A 16008-nucleotide genomic window follows, 5' to 3' on the forward strand; every position below is an offset into this window, starting at 1 on the left:
AGCATGTAATATTGGTATTCGATTCTTTATTATCACCGTAGGGCTATGTTCACACTATGTAAGAGAAAGGCCATTCCATGACCTGGCCGGGTCACGGAACGGCCGGTCTCTGCAAAGATTATCCCAGTCGGTACTGCAGTACCGGCCGGATGTTCTTTTTGGCCGTAGTGTTCTGATGTGGGCACATCAGCGCGCCCGCATCAGAACTCCCCATTGTGTGAACTTACAGGGTTTCCTACGCCCGCAATTCAGTGAATTAAGGCCACAGAAAACTGACATGTCAGTTCTTTGCGATGCCGCACTGGATCCTGGCCGGAGCGTATGCGATATTTATACACTCCAGCTGGGATCCCATAGAACAATAAGCATTGTTCCACAATGTGCAAAGTACGGCCATTGTTGCCGATGGCAACAACGGCCGTACTTTTACGTAGCCTAAAAAGGCAAATTGTATTCTTCACAACATTCGGTCCCCTGCATGGGTACTGACTAGCATAATTGAAGGATTATTCTTTTCTCCTATCATGTCTCTCTTTACTTCTTCTACTGCACTCTTCACCCACTCACAGCACACCTTAGATATGCTGAGGAAGGAATTCCCATCGGTAGAAGAAGTGCCTATCGTCTCTTTTGTGTTGGAAGTAGGAAGAAGGGTGGAAAAAAAGGGCCCCAACTCAGTCTTTGGAAGCATTAGAGCATAGGTCGCAGCACTTTTAGACAAAATACCACCCTTTTACCAGACAAAATATCCCCCATGTTGAACAGATTTCCTGCATATTGCTAGCTGCTAAACTCCCAATTCTCAGCCACAATACCATTATATTACCAGCTATAATACAAAAGGGTTAAAATGCCAACAGTTTGAATGTGCATGACCCAAACTTACTGCACATTTGTACATTTCTAATTTGTGGGGATATATCCAGGAATGGGAGTTTGTGAATGGTGTCAGAATGTGAGTAGTAAAGCATGGACCTAAAGATGTCTGTAAAGGAAAACTGCATAGTTAGAGAAGTTTGGATTGGCAACGTGCATGACTTTCTGCTCAGTATACAGGAGAAAGCACTGTCTGTGACAGGGATCCAACCCTTGTTTGTACTTTCCGTAGCGTCTTATGCTGTGAGTCTGGACCAGTAAATGTGAATGGCGTTCCAGTGTGCAAGAATAGGTGCTTCGGTCTTTGACCACACTCCTATACCATTTTCCCCAAAGGGAATCACTTTGCTCATCTCTACCCAGTGCCAGACTGGAGTACCAAGGAACCACCAGTAGGGTTAAAAAAGTGGAAAGGGCACCATAGGGTGAGAATGTAAACAACAGATTGTAGGTCGAACAAGTTGATAATAGAACTGCTCACCTGTTGGTGTTGTGCTAAGAACACAACACCTGTATGCATCAGTGAAGAGAGAGGTAGTAGCCGTAGCAGCCAGGCTCCAAGGGTAGATGCCGAGATCCCAAGCCAGGAGATCAGGGAATGGAGAATGGTAGATGAAGTGTCGGATCCTCGGTGTAGGCGGGGACCACAGGAGCCAGAATGACGGCGCTTCACGGCTACAGGTTTAATGAAGTAAAACGATGAATTTTAATGGTCTCATAAACAACGCGTTTCGAGGCATAAATTGCCCCTTTGTCAAGTAGGAGAGACAGATGTCTGGTTGGCCGAAACACAGTGATGTTGGCCCAGTACAGTGGCCCAGTGATGTTATGTTGCGATGCCAGTGCCAGTGGGGCATACAGATGTGGGGGCACACCTGCTTTAATTCAAAGGGCTGGCTGTACCTTGTTCCCCTGTGGACAGTGTCCTGCCGCGCTGCTACGGGGTCCCTTGGGAAGATATCATGGTGGGCCACAGTGGTGTAGTGACCCTCCCGGACTATCGGAAATGCCACCCACAGAAAGAGGAAATTTCCCAAGGATGTAGTGTACACTGTGTTGGTGTGGGGTGAAGAATCACAGAGTCTCTTTATCATAAATAATCTTGTTTTTACTTGAGGAATACTTGTGTGCAGCAAGTTATACAGCTTTACCTTGACAGGGTATGTTACACTTGATAGTTCTCCTTATGAAGCACTTGATAAGACACATGATAATACACTTGACAATAAAGCAACCAAATCTATGATAGGAATAAAGTGAGGAGTACAGTCGTGGTGAATGAGTAGCGTGTTGAGCCATACAAAGAATCAGAGTAGCAGAGAGGAGGATGTTGTGAGAGTCCCAACCCAAGTAGTACTGTGCTCTGACAGGATGTCGGAGCATGAGGTAGAAGAATACTTAGAAGAAGAAAAGAATACTTGTGCCCGTGTATTGACCTTTGAGTCTTCACACCACTTAATGCCCACCAGTGTTGGGTGACCCGTCCTATGAGGGTGACACAAGGCCCCAGACCTTGTTACCTGGGATGAGCGGAATGCTGAGGATTTCCTGCTGACAACCACGATGTGAGATAGAGTTCCTAGGCTCTTAGCAACTTTGCTATATCCGGATAATTTCCTAGCTTACTGCTGTCTGTGGATACTGTCCTGCACTGTGACTCTCCTAGTCCACAGCGTGGGTTGAGGTTATCCTAGAGGAGTTTAACACTACATAGTGTTGTGTAGAGTAGACTGAGAAGAAACTTCTAGCTGGTGCCTGTCTTGCTTCCTACACATATGGGGATCTGATTAAGACTGACCTCTTGAGAGTAGGGGATCTGGCAGAGGGCCAGGGCCCAGAGAAGACCACTGTAGAGAACTATCTAGCTTGCGTCCTTCCTCTACAATGTCCAACACAAAAGAGACGCGCACTTCTTCTACCGATGGGACTTCCTTCCTCAGCGTATCTAAGGTGTGCTGTGAGTGGGTGAAGAGTGCAGTACAAGAAGTAAAGAGAGACATGATAGGAGAAAAGATGAAAAGATTCCCATAGGTTCACAGATCCATGTGACACACAAACACACAATAACCTTTTACATACTTCAGCCGTGCAGCATCTGAGTGCATACATCTAATACAGCGACATCTAGGGGGAAACTTTATCACTACTCATCACCACTTTTACACAATAAGTACAGGCTTACAACAAGTAATCAACAGCAACACCCGTGGTGGGACACCACAATCCTAGGGGCCTACCAACGAATAATCAGTGAGAAGCGAGATGCTGACCTGGTTCCATCCCAATTTAACAGTATCTGTGTCCACATTTATGGTGCATTCATTTCAGCGACGTCCTGCTCCTCATCTCACCATGTAATAGGAGCAGACCTCCGCTGACTTCCAAGGGTCACCACGGACGATCTAAGGATTTTCTGGGCAGCTCCTACCAACAGGCAGCCATAACCATTTTTTTCCCTTTAACTTAGCCATAATGGGCTTTATAGTTGCAGAAAAAAATGTATTTTGCGATGTTTTTTTTTTTTTAAGGGGTAGGGACTAAAAAGAACAAAAACTAAGCTGTTGTCTTTGGGTTTTGCTTTGGGTTGAGGGGGAGGGGATTTACTAAGCATTACAATATGGCTAAGTTCATAAAATTGACGCAAATGTATTCCTTCCATTTACAACCTATTTGACATTGTATTTATAGTGCAAATTATTGTGCAATTTCACCTCATACATGAGCACACTTACAGAATACTACAAATATAAAGAACAGTCAATTGTATTGAATGGTGCCCGCCATAAGAGCCTCATTATATAATAGGCAGCTAGTAAATTCTCCTCTATTGTTTTTACAGAACGTCACCATATTATGAGGCCCAAACGTTTTTTCTGTCAATGGAGATTTGTAGAGTAGTCATTTTCAGTGGGATAGGTGTTATGTATAGGGTTCTGGGCCAAACTGAGGACTATGATAACATGTTGATATATGAAATTATCAAAATTTTGGTAAACGGGGACATTGTAGTTATGGGGAATTTTAACGTACTAGATGTTCATTGGAATATACTTTGTGCACATGTAAAAGGATGAATCTCATAGAGGGTCTTACATGAGTATCTGTAAAACAATTTGTGAAGTCACCAGCCAGAGGGACAGACTAGATTTAGGGGGAACTTACTAAGACCAATGTACATAAATCCCATCCCTATTTACCTCTCCAGATTTACTAAGAGGCACATGCCTCCAGAGCAGTTGTAGATTTTTGTCATAGTTTATGCCCATTTCCATAAACCATGATAAACTAGGCCCTGGGGGAGGCCACACCTCCTCCCTGCTTTGCCGCTTCCCCCTGCCTGGCCATCAGTACACAGGGCAAATGCCTGGAATACACCAAGGAAAAGGGTAAAATCTCATCTGCCCCTTCTCTGGGTGTGTGCCAGGGGCGCAGATTATTAAATAGTATTTACTAATGGAGATCGGGTGTCTGAAGTTAAGAAAATTGGGAAAAAATTTAAGTTCCAATGACAGCCAGTGTTTATGGTTTCACATAAGAAACTTAGGCTGCTCACACACGTGCATAGATTTTGCGGACCCACGGAAGGTGAATGCCTGTAATGGATTGTTTCCCCGCCCGGCATGATGTGTCAATCAATATCATGCTGGCAGCGGGCAAACTCTTTGAATCAACGGGGCAATGTAAATAACAATTTAAGGAGTTTCCCCGTTGCCAGCATGATATTGGCACATCATGCCGGGCAGGGAAACAATCCTTTGCAGGCATTCACCATCCATAGGTCCACAAAATCTACGGACGTGTGAATGCAGCCATACTGTATGCAATCCTATACAGTATAAGGCTATGTTCACACTGCGTATGAATCCGTCCGTAGATCGTACGCCGCCGTACATGTGCGGCTGAAACTACGGGCGTCGAAAAAATAGACATGCGGCCGGATGCGTACAAACCGCGAACATACGCCCGTAGTACAGTTATGCTTCCCTAGCTTGTTTCGAAGCGATCTGAGGCAGGTCATTTACTTGGAAATCTTCGCCCAGCCCCGTAAACCACACAGAACCTTTTGGATCGAAAAATCAAGTTAAATTTGGCTGAAATAAGTACTCCGTACGGGACCGCATGGAAATCCACGGCCGTGAGTTTCAACATTTCCGTCCTCAAACAATGGTCTTGTTCATTTTTCATGGCGCCGTATACGATCCGGCCGTAAGCTCATACGTAGTGTGCACTGTGCGGGCGTATATCGTATACTTTCAAGCGAACGCATCAACCTCAAAACTACGTGCGTATATTCGCGGTTCGCACTACGGACGGATTCATACGCAGTGTGAACATAGCCTAAAAGTATAAAATTTTAGAAAGACAGTTTTTAAAGAAATGGGGAAATGAAGTTTTTATATAATGAATTAAAAAGGTGGGTTAAAACATTGTGGAGAGTGAATTACAAAGTGAAAATATAAAGGTTTAATAATACTATACTAATATATTATATATTTCCTGGAAGTACATACCTAGCACCTTATAAACTTCAGGTTTGATGCGAATGCACATTTCTGAATCATAAAGTCGACAAATAGCCTGACTGCAAAGCATGATGGGATGGTTTAGATGTTCAGGTGTTTATCCTTTTACCACCTGGACTAGAGTGTAAGCCAACCCTTAAGACGTGTTGTAGAGGCCATTATTTTGTTTGCTGGTTGCCTTTACATTTCCACGTCATGGCCATGAGTGTTAGTTGATTAAAAAACAAATCTTATTCTTCTCCTTATAGCGGCTTTTACATCTTTATTCTTTAGGCTGTAGATCAGGGGGTTCAGTATAGGGACGGCAGCTGTGTTACACAAAGAGAAATATTTATTGGAGCCCAAATTGATGGATGACGTTGGCCTCAGATAGTGGAAAACAAGAGAAGCATAGAAACAGAGGACCATTGTAAGGTGAGAGGAACACGTGTAGAAGGCTTTACGTCTGCCACTGCTACAACGTATAGACAAGATGGTGGAGATGATGAAAACGTAGGAGATGAATGTAAAGGTAAATGGGGTAAAAGCTGTAATAAATGCCCCTACAGTGAGAATATAGAGCTGGAGAAATGACGTATCTGTTAGGAATGTGACTTTGCGTTCCTTGGTCTGTGCTGGGCGATCGAGGAAGCGCTGAGTTTGTCTTTTTGTTGCACTTATGAGTTGTCTGAATTGTGTCTTACTTTCCAGCCAGGGGCGTAACTACCACTATAGCAGCCATAGCGGCTGCTATGGGGCCCGCCGCATCAGGGGGCCCCATGGCCTGCTCCTGCAATACACTGGGCCCCCTGAGCCGTCATCATTTGCAGCACCGGGTGGCCCTGCTGGTCTCCTGGGTTTTGCAAATGTCCCTTTAACTGCAAGCACTCCTGACCAGAGCTAGCAGTTATGTAGTTATGACTTCATTTTACCGTTTACAGCCATTTCTAGTTACACCCCTGTTTCCAGCCACACCCGCCTTGCTTGTCAGACTTTGGCAGTGCAGGGGTTACTGCACTGCTAGGTCTCTTCAGCTGAACTTGGTACTGGGATCAGGGCTGATCCAATCAGCTGCTGGACCTAGTCTCTTATCCTGAATAAAAAGCAGCCAGCTCCTCATTTCCCTGCTGGCTATTAGTTGTTACTAGTCCCAGCTCCCCTGCTCCTTTTCCAGCGTTCCCTGTCCTAATCCCCTTGCTATTGCTCTACCCATGTTCTGACCTCTTGCTTGACATCTGACTATTCGCTCTCTTTCTGATTTTGTACTGCGTTGTCCGTTTGGTTTTTGACTCTGTTAGCTGACTATCCTCCATTGTGTTTTGTTTGTCTGTCTTCGTTTGTGTGTTCACCTACTCAGTGTAGGGACCGACTCCGTGGTTGTCCGCGACCGTTTAGGGTCGTCCGTGGCAAGAAGGTAGGGGCATTGGTTGGGGCAAGTTCAGGGCTCACTGTCTTGTCCGTGTCTCCCCAGCCTGACAGAATAGCCAGCCATATATTTCAGGAATTTTTTTTTTACCATGGATCCAATGAAAACGCTGATGGAACAGATGCAAAACCTGAACACTTTGGTTCAGGGACTTGCTGAGCGGGTCCAAGAACAGGAGGCTACACCTCGTCAGGTGACCATGACAACCCCCACACCTCCAGAACCACCTGTTCAGCTCCCTGAAAAATTCAAGGGAGATAGGAAGGATTTCCGATCCTTCAGAGAGGGGTGTAGACTATTTTTTCGGCTCCGTCCTCGCTCTTCTGGGGATGAGCCAAAAAGTGTTTATTATCATATCCCTTCTGCAAGGCCCACCGCAGGAATGGGTATTCTCCTTACCTCCCAATGCAATTGAGTTGACTTCAGTTGATTATTTTTTTTCAGCCCTAGGGCTGTTGTATGATGACCCTGACTGGACTGCGGTGGCCGAACGCCAACTGACCTCCTTACGTCAGGGTAAGAGATCAGTAGAAGACTACTGAGCAGAGTTTCGCCAGTGGTGTATCCCTTCTACCAGGAATGATTCTGCCTTGCGGTATCAGTTTCGGCTGAGTCTTTCGGAACAGTTGAAGGATTTACTAGTGGCTTACCCCACTCCAGAGACCTTGGAAGAAACCATGACCTTAGCTATAGGGGTTGATAGATGTATGCGGGACAGACGCAGGGAAAAGGGAACCTCTGACTCGTTCAAAGCCCCATCATCTGTTGTTTCCTCTCCCAAGTCTTCTTCTTTCCTGTCACTATCTTCAGAAGAACCTATGCAAATTGTAGCGACAGATGCTAAGACCCGACGGGCCTATCGACTACAGCACAATCTGTGCTTATACTGTGGCAAGGCCGGACACCGTGTAGGGGAGTGTACCTCCAGACCTGGATCACCGTCTGAAAACTCCAGCGCCTGAATGATTGTCGAGGGGGTCATTCAGGCGCACAGGTACCGCTCGATATGAAAAATAAATTAATTAAAGAGAGAGGCTATGCGTGAATACGTTAAAGATAGTTTACGTAAAGGCCACATTCGGCCTTCTTCTTCCCCTATGGGTGCGGGATTTTTCTTTGTTGGGAAAAAAGATGGGGGCCTGCGCCCCTGTATTGATTATCATGAGCTAAATAAAATTACGGTGAAAAACCAGCACCCTCTTCCTCTTATTCCTGATTTGTTTAATCAGATTGTTGGGGCTAAGTGGTTCTCCAAAATTGACCTGCGAAGGGCCTACAATCTGATCAGGATAAGAGAGGGTGATGAGTGGAAGACCTCTTTTAATACTCCCGAGGGGCACTTCGAGTACCTTGTTATGCCCTTCAGATTATGCAATGCGCCCGCGGTCTTTCAACACCTGGTAAATTATGTATTTCGTGAATACCTAGGACGATTTGTAGTGGTGTATTTGGATGACATATTGATTTTCTCTCCTGACTGGTCTTCACACATTTGTCATGTCCGTAAGGTTATGGAACTTTTAAGACAAAATCATTTATTTTCAAAATTGTCAAAGTGCCTGTTCGGCGTTCAGGAGGTTTCATTTTTGGGGTACAGAATCACACCCAATTCTTTTTGTATGGACCCTCTAAAAGTGGCAGCTATTGAAAAATGGGAGCGCCCTAATTGTCTTAAAGCTTTGCAGAGATTCTTGGGGTTCGCTAACTACTATAGAAAATTTATCAAGGGTTCTTCTATAATTGCTAAACCCCTAACCGATCTAACTAGAAAAGGGGCTGATTTGGTAAACTGGACTCCTGAAGCCGTTCAGGCATTTGACAAGCTTAAAAGATGTTTTTCGGTCTTGACTCAACCTGACTTCGAAAAACCTTTTGTGATTGAAGTTGATGCCTCGGAGGTGGGAGCTGTTCTTTCACAGGGTCCTGAGACACTCACCAACCTCAGACCTATTGCTTACTTCTCTAGGAAATTCTCCAAAACTGAATGCAACTATGACATAGGCAACCGGGAGCTCCTTGCCATAAAATGGGCATTTGATGAATGGAGACATTTTCTAGAGGGGGCTAAGCACAAAATCAAGGTCCTAACTGATCACAAAAATCTGGTGTATCTAGACAAGGCTAAGCGTCTTACTCCTCACCAGGCTAGATGGGCTCTCTTCTTTACACGTTTTGATTTTGAAATACCCTTCAGACCTGGTTCCAAAAACGTAAGAGCTGACGCCTTGTCCCGTAGCTTTGAGACCAGCAATGTCCCTAATGGGGACTCAGAGACTATTTTAGCTCCCGGGGTTGTGGTAGCCATTCTACAGCCCGATCTTGCTGCCCAAGTGGTAGAGTCTCAGTCCCTGGCCCCTAAGAACACCCCTGAGGATAAGCTCTTTGTTCCTCCTAACCTTCGTTTAAGAGTACTGGAGGAGACACATTGCTCAGTGTTGGCAGGTCATCCAGGCATAGCTGGCACTCAGTATCTGTTATCACAACATTATTGGTGGCCCTTGTGGGCTTGGGATACTAAGTTGTTTGTAGAAGCCTGTGAGACCTGTTCCAGGTCCTTGGACTCACATCTCTATGGATTTCATCACCGATTTGCCCCCTTCCAAGGGGAAAACGGTGATTTGGGTCGTCATTGACAGATTCTCCACGATGTGTCACCTCATTCCTCTTAGTAAACTCCCTAACGCTCGTACCCTAGCTTCCCTATTTATTAACCTTATTTTGTGTCTGCATGGGGTCCCAGAAAATATTGTATCCGATAGGGGCATACAATTCGTATCGAAATTCTGGAAGGAATTCTGTGGTCGCTTAGGTATAACTTTGTCTTTTTCCTCCGCCTTTCATCCGCAATCCAATGGTCAAACCGAGAGGGTCAACCAATCACTGGAACAATTTTTAAGATGTTTTGTTGCAGTGTCACAAGACAAGTGGAAAGAGTACTTGCCTCTAGCTGAGTTTGCACTTAATAACCGAGAAAGTCAATCCCTCAAGATGTCGCCATTCTTTTGTAATTTTGGTTTTAATCCTAGATGTTCTTCAGTACATGCTGCCGAATCTGTTAACCCTTCTGCTGAAAAAATCTACAACAAACTGATCACAGTTTGGGCCCAGGCTCCTCAGAACCTGGTTACAGCCCAAGAAAGTTTTAAAAAACAATCTGATAAAAAACGTATATCTGGCCCAGAATACATGGTGGGGGATAAGGTATGGCTCTCTACTAGAAACTTAAGGTTAAAAGCCCCGTCTGGTAAACTTTCTCCAAAATACATCGGTCATTATGTAATTATTAAGATCATTAATCCAGTTTCTTTTAAATTGCAATTGCCCAGGAGTTTGAAAATCCATGATGTTTTTCATAAGTCATTGTTAAAGAAATATGTTAACCCTGTGTTGCTGTCTACTCCCCCTGCTCCATTGGTCATTCAAGGTGAGCTGGAATATGAGGTGGAAAGAACCCTGGATTCTCGTTAGGTCCAGAGTTCTTTACAGTATCTTGTTCACTGGAAGGGATTTGGTCCGGAAGAACGGACTTGGGTGGCGAGAAGAGACATGCATGCACCTCGCCTTATTTGACAATACCACATGCGTAACCCTTCCAGGCCAGGTCCTTTGGGTGAGGGTCCTGAGGCCCCTCATAAGAGGGGGGTACTGTTAGGAATGTGACTTTGCATTCCTTGGTCTGTGCTGGGCGATCAAGGAAGCACTGAGTTTGTCTTTTTGTTGCACTTATGAGTTGTCTGAATTGTGTCCTACTTTCCAGCCACACCCGCCTTGCTTGTCAGACTTTGGCAGTGCAGGGTTTACTGCACTGCTAGGTCTGTTCAGCTGAACTTGGTACTGGGATCAGGGCTGATCCAATCAGCTGCTGGACCTAAGCTCTGATCCTGGTTAAAAAGAAGCCAGTTGCTCAGTTCCCTCCTGGCTATTAGTTGTTACTAGTCCCAGCTCCCCTGCTCCTTTCCCAGCGTTCCCTGTCCTAATCCCCTTGCTATTGCTCTACCTGTGTTCTGACCTCTTGCTTGACATCTGACTATCCGCTCTCTTTCTGATTTTGTACTGCGTTGTCCGTTTGGTTTTTGACTCTGTTAGCTGACTATCCTCCATTGTGTTTTGTTTGTCTGTCTTCGTTTGTGTGTTCACCTACTCAGTGTAGGGACCGACTCCCTGGTTGTCCGCGACCGTTTAGGGTCGTCCGTGGCAAGTAGGCAGGGGCATTGGTTGGGGCAAGTTCAGGGCTCACTGTCTTGTCCGTGTCTCCCCAGCCTGACAGTATCACTGCAGGATAGCTTCAGGACTAGCACAATTTCACAGAAATAATGGTCCATCCTATTGGAGTCATAACATGTTAATTTGAAAAGCCCCCAAATAGTAGGTATGCTTTCAAGCAAACCACAAACCCAACATAGAGAGGCCAGAACAACACAAAGTTTAAAGTCAACAATGAGATGATAATGTAAAGGGTTACAGATAGCAACATAGCGATCATATCCCATAGCCGCCAATACCAACAGTTCATCACAAGTCAATGACAAAAAGGTATAAATTTGCACAAAACACTCAGCAACTGAGACAGTGTTATTATATGAAAGAAATAAGCGTTCTATGAAGAGAGATTGTAGAACAACTAATGTCCAAGAGAGACAAGTTGGCCAAGAAAAAGTACATGGGAGTATGGAGATGGTGATCTAGACAAACAAGGAGGAAGATGGTGATGTTACCTCCAAGAGTGAGGAGATAAATGAGCAGAACCAGGAGGAAGACAAATAATAAAGGCTTCTCCGAGATCCCGATAATGATGAAATAGGTCGTTGTGGTCACATTACTATGATCCATTGTAAAATTTTAAAACATTCTAAGTTTCAGTTGACAATGAAGAAGAATATTTAAAATGTGTATTTTTTTTAAATATAACTTTTCTTATACAAATACGATTGTGTTAACGTTTATAAAATTAAAAAGATGAAAACTTCAGGATGAATTAAAACAAAAACCACAAAAATAAGAGAGTGTTTCAGAAAGGTTTTATTACAATATTAAACCATGAGTGTAAATAATTTCCAGGTGTACATACTGTACATTAGCCTTCTGATTTCAGGTCCATATTGTATAGATAAATATGCTTTGTGTCCATTGTGTTTCTCGGAAGGTTTCTAACAGGAAGTCATCTAATAGGCTCCGATTGTGAAACATGACACATATACAGTAAATGATATAGCCAGCATACTGCAGCTACACAGTGACGAGAACAAGGAGGAAGCGTCAGACTTTTTCTGTATAAAGGGAAGGAACACACTAGTGATAGAAGCAGGGAATTTACTAGAGAAATGGTAAAATGTTGAGGGTTTCCCTTGTGTCAAAAAAGGCCGAGGGGGATAAGACATTAAACTAAGAAACACAAAGGACACACGTTCCCTGATGAAAGAATCAGACTATAAGGGAAATACAAAAGTTGCGTTTGTGTCTTTCTCAAATAGTATATGGTCCCTCTATCAGGTGTACAGTAATGAAGGTCAAGTGTACTACTATAACCCTCAGTGTTAAAGCTAAAGGTCAACCCCAGTGATTTTTTCCAGGCAATTAAATCACATTACAAAGTTATATAACTTTGTAATGTGCTTTAACCCCTTAGCGTCCCATGACGTACCTGGTACGTCATGGTGCCGCGGGGGGTGTTCAGAGCGGGGTCCCGCCGGGACCCCGCTCTGAACGGCACCGATCCCGGCTGCAATCTGCAGCCAGGCAGTGCCTCTATTAGCCGGCGCGGGTCCCGTTGCCGCGCCGGCTAATTAAGCACTTCAATGCAGCTGTCAAACCTGAGAGTTGCATTGAAGTGCTTTGTACTGCACGTCCCTGGTGTCTAGCGGCACGGATCTCCCCCCCGCGATGCGATCGTGGGGGGGGGGGGGGGGAGATCCGTTTTTCTGGCCGGGCCGGGTCTCAGCGTCGGAATGACGCTGATCCCGACTCGGCAATAGATTGCTATGGCCTGCAGCAGGCCATAGCAATCTATTACCGATTACAATGATCTTTGCTGTGTATATACACAGCATTGATCTCTATGAGAGATCAGTGCTGTCTATATACAAGTCCCCCAGGGGGGCTTCTATTTTATGTAAAAAAAAAAAGTAAAAATGTGTTTTAATTAATAAAAAATCCCCTCCCCTAATAAAAGTCCAAATCACCCCCCTTTTCCCAGGTTATAAATATAAATGAATAAATAAACAAATAAATAAACAAACATGTTTGCTATCGCCGCGTGCGTAATCGCCCGAACTATTAATTAATCACATTCCTGATCTCGCACGGTAAACGGCATCAGCGCAAAAAAATTCCAAAGTGCAAAATTGCGCATTTTTGGTTGCATCAAATCCAGAAAAAATGTAATAAAAAGCGATCAAAAAGTCGTATTTGCGCAATCAAGGTACCAATAGAAAGGACGCATCATGGCGCAAAAAATGACACCTCAAACAGCCCCATAGACCAAAGGATAAAAGCGCTATAAGCCTGGGAATGGAGCTATTTTAAGGAACATATATTTGTTAACAATGGTTTGAATTTTTTACAGGCCATCACATAATATAAAAGTTATACAAGTTACATATCATTGTAATCGTAACAACTTGAGGAACATGCATAACAAGTCAGTTTTACCATAGGGCGAACGGCGTAAATGCAAAACTCCCCGAAATCAAAACAAATTTGTTTTTTTTTCAATTTGACAGCGCAAATGATTTTTTCCGGTTTCGCAGCATATTTTATGGAAAAATAATGCCTGTCATTGCAAAGTACAATTGGTTTCGCAAAAAATAGGCGCTCATATAAGTCTCTAGGTGAAAAAATGCAGGGGCTATGGACTTTTAAACATAAAATGGAAAGCAAAAGCGCAAAAACAAAAATTGGCTTTGACCTTAAGGGGTTAATTACCCTTCCCTATCACCTCCCACCAGCGGAAGTATTAAAACGCATACGTACCTGATCTCTTTCGACCATGGTCGGCACTAGGGATGAGCGAACCGAACTGTTACGAACCAGATTCGTTACGAATCTGGTAAAAATAACTATAGCGACGCATAATTGTACTTTTTTTACAGAATAGACCAGGATACATGGGATTATTAATCCTATAATCCCTTGTGTCCGGGTTTTCTGTGAATATCAAGATGTGTGACGTCACCCCTGTTAGGGTGAGACCTTAAATTAGTCTCCTCAGATATACCTGGGTGCTGCCTAATCAAAAATGTAATGTGACAGCTGTCTGTGAGTATTAACCAAGACACATGAAAGCAACTTCAGTGTTCAAGCTTATCGAATTTATAAAGGAAAAATCAGTTAATATCTTTACAATAAGGTTCGAAAAAATAGGAGAACCCCTTTTAGCCGCAACAACAAAAAGTTTTAAAAAAGACCAGTCCAAAAAAAAAAGTCCCATCAGCTGTCCCATCACTGCACAGTTGTGTAGGAAAATGTTCGTGACTCATTGGGATTCTTGGTGTCCAAGACCGTGCACCCCAGTGCTGATGTATGCTCCTTTAATTATGGGCAAGGGTAGTACATGTCCGTTACCGCCCATTAGGTCAACATTCCCCCAGAAGACCACCAGAAAGTTAGCCCATTCTTGCCACTGTCACCTACACAGTGCTTTAGGGGGCCAGTTCTGCACAAGTTCTGCCTCCACCAGCTTGCAACCATCCACTGCTTTGACTGCAGTCCAACCTGCCCCGGTGTCTTACCAATAATGTCAGGCCCGGCGCTCTCAGGCTGTCCTCCATTTTGTGAGCCTGGGTGAACGGAGCCACAGTGGACAGGATCTTCTCCGGACCATGAGGGAGGAGATATATGAATGGCTGACCCAAGGTGAACTAATGGTGGGAAGTGTTGTAGCCCACAAAGGGAGGAACCTTTTCTCTGCAGTGCAGCAGGGAGCGCTGCTTCATACACCTTGTATGGCACATCTGATAAACCTCATAGTGCACAGGTTTCTTCGAACATGTGCCAACTGTTGATCCCTTTTGAGGACGCGACTCTGTGAGCAGGCATCAAGGACATCATCCCACTCGTCCATGTTATTGAAAGTGCGGTGAACAACATAGTCAGCGAGGATTCCCAGGCCACCACTCCAAGGCTGAACATCCTCCTTCATGAATAGTCTGTTCTCAATCATACTGGCCTGGGTGCAATCAGGTACTGCCTCCTCCTCCTCAAATAGTCTGTTCTCAATCATACTGGCCTGGATGCAATCAAGTGGTGCCGCCTTCTCCTCCTCCGTCGATTGTCTGTTCTCCAACACACTGGGTCCAATATAGTACTATTACTGCTGCTGGTTCCACTGTCAAATGTCTGTTTTCCACCCTACTGGGTCCAAGGAACTTTGGGGGAGATTTATCAAAGGGTGTAAAATTTAGACTGGTGCATTTATAGCAAGGTTTGTTTTAGGTTTGTTCGTATGAATCCGAAATTCACGAAAGTTCGCCGGATCGAACCGAACCGAACTTTTCAAAAGTTCGCTCATCCCTAGTCGGCACCATCTTGTGTCAATGACGTCTTCACAGCGGGACGGCCCCCGTGTGAACAGATGACTCACAGCTTGCTGAGCTCCGATTGGCTGAGCAAGCTGTCAGTAATCTATTGCTGCCAGCTAAAAAAAAGGGAAGTGCTGAAGAGATGAAGATGCTGACAGGAGCTCTGGGGACCCCCAATTGGTGGGAGATTCAAACAGAGATAGACCGGGGAGTGAAGGTAAAATGTAACTCTTTTTTAATTTTTTATGTTTATCTAATACACACCCGCTGACTGTATGAACTGCCCCTCAATTGTAGTTCACTCCCATCATTAAAATTAAGGCCCCTCCCATCTGACCATGGACTATAACCAGGGAACACATAAAGGAAAGACTGAGATTTCTCCTCTTTTAAAATCCAGTGCTGGTTTTGGCTTCCAAAATCTGTCAGATAAGCCAAAGCCAGGAATGGACTATAACCAGGGAGCACATAAAGGAAAGACTGAGATTTCTCCTCTTTTAGGCTATGTTCACACTACGTATATTTGAGACTGTATGTTTGAGGCTGTATAGCAATCAAAACAAGGAGTGGATTGAAAACACAGAAAGGCTCTGTTCACATAATGTTGTAATTGAGTGGATGGCCGTCATTTAATAGCAAATATGTGCTGTTATTTTAAAACAACGGCTGTCGTATTGAAATAATGGAT

At 44.3% G+C, this 16008-nt stretch overlaps 1 pseudogene; it reads right to left on the bottom strand.

Annotated features, from left to right (window-relative positions):
- Window positions 1-5615: 5615 nt before the first annotated feature.
- On the bottom strand, window positions 5616-11634 carry LOC138766480 (olfactory receptor 5V1-like; annotated as a pseudogene).
- Window positions 11635-16008: the final 4374 nt, after the last annotated feature.

This window comes from Dendropsophus ebraccatus, chromosome 10, assembly GCF_027789765.1.
Source record: "Dendropsophus ebraccatus isolate aDenEbr1 chromosome 10, aDenEbr1.pat, whole genome shotgun sequence".
Lineage (NCBI taxonomy): Eukaryota > Metazoa > Chordata > Amphibia > Anura > Hylidae > Dendropsophus > Dendropsophus ebraccatus.